This window comes from Balaenoptera musculus, chromosome 2 (genome assembly GCF_009873245.2).
Source record: "Balaenoptera musculus isolate JJ_BM4_2016_0621 chromosome 2, mBalMus1.pri.v3, whole genome shotgun sequence".
NCBI classification, from domain to species: domain Eukaryota; kingdom Metazoa; phylum Chordata; class Mammalia; order Artiodactyla; family Balaenopteridae; genus Balaenoptera; species Balaenoptera musculus.
In genome coordinates, this window is record NC_045786.1 from 25,343,434 (window position 1) to 25,349,433 (window position 6,000).

The window sequence follows — 6,000 nt, forward strand, 5'->3', positions numbered from 1 at the left end:
TTATATGCAAATACTATGCCATTTTATATAAGGGACTTGAGTGTCCTCAGATTTTGCTATGGGGGGTGTTTCCTGGAACCAATGCCCCACAAATACCGAGGGACGACCCTAGAGGTAAGGGGGGCAGAGCACTCAGCGCTTACTTTCTAACACACAGTTTCTCTTTCACTCTTGTTCTGTCATCCCTCTTCACCCTCTCCCCTCTCCCTACCCCCTGCCCCATCCACTCTGGGCAAGGAACCTTTGGGCCATCCCAGAAGCAAGTCACAAAGTGCTACCTGGAAAGTATATCTAGACCCCTCTGAAGTAGCTGTGGTAACTAGGCCTTCCACACCCGAATTCCAGATGTATAACTGCAAGGACTCCAAAAAGAAAACAACAGTAACAATCAGAATCTGAGCTGGATGACTGCCACGTAAGAGGTGCTTTTAGCACAAGCTGCACCATCCTTGCTCTTGGCTTCTCCTCATGATGTAATGGCAAGTGCTGACCTGATGGGCACACACAGCCCTTGCCGACAGCCTAAGCCATCAGCGCTCCCTGCTGCAGCAACAACGACCCACGAGAATGCGTGTGTCAAGTTTCCCTTTTTCCAGCACTGGATGACTCCACTCATCTCTCAATCTTCAAGTTCATTAATGCCTCTGATGCATCACTGCCATACTTCAAGTGTCCCCTTAGGCACAGTAACCCTCTTTTACTGATGGCAGAGGTTAGAACAGAGACTGCAAAAACTTTAAAAAAAAAAAAAAATCAAAAGTTTCCTTTGAGTTCATTGATACATATTATCAATTCCCTTAAAACACCACAAACCTTAACTTACTGATAAAAAAGAAAAAAGTCAAGAATAATTATCCAAAAGTCACACCAAAAATGTTGGGAGCTCAAAGAAGTTGTCATTCATTCATTCAGAGATCAGAGAGCCTACTCTGTGCCAGCTGATGCCGGGCATGTTGGCAGTGTGGACTCTTTCTGCAGTCCGGGGGGCGTACAGACTGGCAGCCACATGCGCTCCACAGTCTGACGAGTGCTGTGATACAGGGTGACAGAGAGGGTGACGGGAGCAGAGGCCACGCCTAGCGTGGAGCTGTGGGTACAGGTATTAGCAGGCATTTATAACCTAAGGGTTGGAGCCTGAAGGATCAGCAGAAATCACCTAGGGGAAGGTGGAAGCCCCACTCTGAGAAGTTCTGTGTGGCCCCGGAGCAGGCGCGGGGGTCGGGGAGGGCGATGGTGCAAGGGGAGGATGGAGAAGCACGCAGGGCAGGAGAGCGGGGGCTTTGTCGGGCATGTGAAGGAAAATCAGGGCAGCTCCGGACTTGAGGACACAGACTCAACCGGGGGTAAAGTCTAGGCCTTAGGCTGAAATCAGGGAGTTAAAAAAAGTTTGCTGAATTAAGTGAGGGGAACCCCAGCTCACTTCCCAGAACACTAGCTGGGGAATGTAGTCTTTTTTTTTCAGACAGTTTTGTGTTCAGCTAAAGCTTAGAGGTCTCTTTCTAAGGAAAGGGGTGTGAGGGGTATTAGGGTAGGAAACCAGCAATCTTCCACAGTCAGGGTGGCTTGTCCTATTATTCTGTTGTTGTTGTTTATCTTGTCCCATGTATATTTCAAGTGCTTAGACAACTGTCTGTACATAGTAGCGCTTAATAAAGAATTGTTGAGATAATAAAACAAAAAAACCTCATTTATGTCCTCAAAGAGATAAAGTTAGGGGAAAAAAGAAAGAGCAGGGTGCCATGCTAAAAAATAAAAAGAGAGAGAGAAAGGAAGGAAGGGAGGACGGGAGGGAGGGAAGGAAGAAGAAAGAGTATATCAAAATAACATTTCAAAAAGAATTTAAGATCCAATACTTGATTAACTGGAGTTTCAGAAAAAAAGAACAGAAAACTAAATGATGAAGCAATAGTACTACATAATACAAGATTAATTTCCCAGACTTTAAAGACACAAGTCTCTAGGTTGAAAGGGCCAACCACATCATGACATTTCTCAACACTGGGAGTAAAGAAAACATCCTAGATGTTTCCAGAGAGAAAAAGACATCACATTTAAGGAAAAATCAGAAGAGTCCTAGACTTCTCAACATCAACCATAGGAACTAAAATGAAATGGCATAATAGCTCAGAAGTCTGATGGAAGACAGTTTAAAACCCAGCCACGTATGTAAGTATAAAAATCAAGGATGGGGGTAGAATAAAGACATTTAAAACACATAAAAACTAACAAAATTTTCATGAAGTTCCTGGCGGGATGTATTCCGTGAAAGCAAGAACGTAGAAGATAGGAGACTCTAAAAATAAGGGACCCAACACTGAAAACAGCCAAGTGAGGTCTCAAGATGGCAATGCACAAAGACCTAGGAAGTGACCAGTTCAGATTGGGGCAAAAGGTCAGAGGACTCGGGGGAGAGGGCTCCAGGAAAAATATGAAACTGATGGATTAACTGATATACCTGACCAGGGGTAAAAATATTGAATGGCAGATAAAAACCAATGGAAGAATTAGGAAAAAAACTTAAGTACATACACGAAACAGGTTTTTTTTTTTTTTTTTAAACTGGGCAATTATTATTAACTCTACAAAAACCCAAAAGTTATATAAGAAAATAATCACGATATACTACCTGGATCATAAGTGGATCATATTTATGTACTAGTAAGTTAGGAGTGACTACTGCTTTAACACAAAATTTTGATGTAAATATATTAGAACTGGGGAGGAGATACAGGACACAAAAGTGGGGTTAAGAGAGCTAAATCCTCCTCTCCCATAACAGAAAATCCTTTTAAAAAAGTCTAAAAATAGAAAGTCAAGAAATAGCATTATTAGCAAGTGAGTTAGAGCCAGGGGAGTAGATGCCATGAAAAGACAGTTATAAGAGTTGAATGTGTTTTCCTTGGGGGAACAGGATTGGTGGCGAAGGGGGCAGGTCTAATTTGCTATAAACCTTTGAGCACTTAATTTTACAATTAAAATTCCTCTGAAAATAGGAATAACAGCCCTGAACTTACTTTCCAACCCAAATTTTTGTAGTAATTATGCAAAATTCAGTTCAGAATGACTCAGTACAGTTGGTCCCTTGTAAACGACCCATATTCATACCCGTATCTAAGGTGGTTTACTGACTTGCCATGCGTTTACTTCCGAAGTGACACAGAGCCAGCACGATTTTGTTTCTTAATTCTTGATTATGACCCTAAGAACAGAATTGCAAGAAACTGCAAAGTGTGTCTTTGCTAGTTTAAGATTTTTTGCCAAATTCTCAGGCTTTGATTCCACTTGTTCCTTCTGTTTTTCCAAGATATATCAGTAATGAATTCCCTTTAGCAACTTGTCCACCCGTTTCCTCCCATCACAAGCTCTGGTTTCAGCAGGACACAGACGCACCCATGGGCTCTGCTCCAAACCCACCTATGGGGACAGTATGTGGCTTATCAGAACTTTGAAGACTTCATGTATTCACTGCTTGGATAGGACACTTACGCAGAGGGAGAAAAGGGCAACAGGAAGCAGATAACAGAAGAGATTTAATAAGAGATATTTTTAATATCATGTGAGAGTGCAGAGGAGGGAAAAAGGTGGTTGCTAAAGAAAAAGACCCAGCTGTCACCAAATCCAGAAGTTGCTGGTATCCTGAAACATATTTAAAAATATTTGCAGACCATATAACTTTTAAAGGGACAATAATGTAACAACACTCTTTCTCTTTTATTATAGTTGTATGAACTCAAGGCGCTCTACACATAAAATATTTCCCCCCAAAAAGTTTTAGATTACGTTTAAAAAATTAAACCTATTTTGTGAATGTCTAGCTGATAAACGAAGGAAACTTAATAAACAGCATTTCACAGAATAGGGTCTATGTGTTGCCCTTTGTTTAGCAAATAATATCTATCTCTTAATAACTGAGTACTGAGTAAGAAGAACATACTTCTAAAAGGAAATTGCTAATTTTCCCATATTGTCAATATATGTGCATTTACATAAAACATCATTATTAAATTCATTGTTCTTCAAAAGATCTAAAAATCTTCAGAATATTCTGCTTTAAAAAAAAATAAAACAACACATACAGCTCCATAATTTAGATCCATCTTGACACAAGGTCCAGGACTCAACCACTTCTGTATCTTACTGCCTTCAATCAGAGGTCAGCAAACAACAGAGAAAAGATAGAAAGACCAATCCAGAAACAAACTGACTAATACAAGCTCCAGAAAGAGATACAATGAAGGAAGGGGAGGGAATTATCAAAGCAATATGATGTGAAGAATTTCCAGGATATGAATTCAAAGGACATGAATTTCCAGATTGAAAGAGTCCATCTCAAACACCCAGCATAGGCGTGAAGAGAGGCACATCAAGACACATAATCATGACACTTGAGAACAGTGGTTCCAAACCCTTCCAGAGAGAAGAAAACAAATCATAAAGGATGATATTGATTCTCTCAACAGCAATATAGGAAGAGAACAGTATAGCGACGCCTTCAAAATTCTGAGGGAAAATGGGTCTTAACCAGGAAGTCCCTATTTAGTCTAATTAGCAATTAAGTATGATGACAGAATTAAGATATTTTCAGATGCAAAGCTTCAAAAAATGTATCTCCCAAGTCTCTTTTCTTAGGAAACTACTAGAGGATAAGCTCCAGCAAAAATATAGAGGAAATCAAGAAAATGAAGACATAGGATCCAGCACAGAGGATCCAATACGGAAGAGACAGAGAATTTTAATAATCCATTGACTTCCTGGAAAATGAAAGAGTCCAGCCTTCAAACACCCCTTCTAACCCTCTCTGTTCATTCTTTCAAGTTAGTCATAAAACAACACTATAAACAAATCAGAAATTAGTATTTATATATATATTTTTTTTTAAATATTAACTTATTTTATTTATTTCTGGCTGCGTTGGGTCTTCGTTGCTGCGCGCGGGCTTTCTCTAGTTGCGGTGAGCGGGGGCTACTCTTCGTTGCGGTGCGTGGGCTTCTCATTGCGGTGGCTTCTCTTGTTGCAGAGCACGAGCTCTAGGCACGCAGCCTTCAGTAGTTGCGGCTCGCGGGCTTCGTTGCTCCGCAGCACCTGGGATCTTCCCAGTCCAGGGCTCGAACTCATGTCCCCTGCGTTGGCAGGCCGATTCTTAACCACTGTGCCACCAGGGAAGCCCTAGTATTTATATTTTTAAGACATTCTGTATATTGTTCCCAGCTGAGCCAATTGTATACAGTGACTAATTTTCATTATTCTACAACTTTTCCTGTAATTAACTGAGTCAAGTTTTTCCTGGAACTGAGTCAGAGTATGTAATAAATCAATTCCATGTTCCCCCTGAGAGACATCAGTCTGAGAGCCCTCCTCTTCTTGCTCCAGTGTGGACTGAGTTCTCCAGGCCTTCTGCACGTCACAGCTACTGGACCAAGACTTCTTTTCCCATCATCCTGGGAAATACTTCTTCTCTCCTGTGTTGGGTCCCCTGCTTCCCTGAGCCAATGTCATCTTTTCTGGATTTACTCCTGAGTTGTGGTGGGAATTAAGGAGGTGGCGACTGAGTTCAGACTATTCTCCTTAAACGCCTGCTCAGGAAGAGAAGGATGAAGAATAGGGGCAGTTGGGGGGGGGCAGTATATTTGTAAATATACCCTCATGAGAGTATATTTAGAAATACAGAGGCAGACACCAGAAGCAACCAGCTAAAACAGTTAAAAGCAGTTACCGCAGGAGAGGTATAGAGCAGAGGACTGTTGTTTTCCATTATAAGCCTCATGGTGCCAATACCTTGCATGAGTAGCAATTCACTAGGTGCAAGATAAGTGTTGGAAGACTAGTGGGGAAGGGCCAGTTCTCCAGGCAGAGGGAAGAACATGAGCAAAAGCCCTGCCAGTGTTTCTACTGCTGGAACATAAGATGAAGGTGTGGTGGGGAAGCGTAAGCACGGGGTAGACAGAACTCCCCAGTTTACTCACTTACAGAGTCTAGAGTGGCTGTGGAGAACGGTCGAAA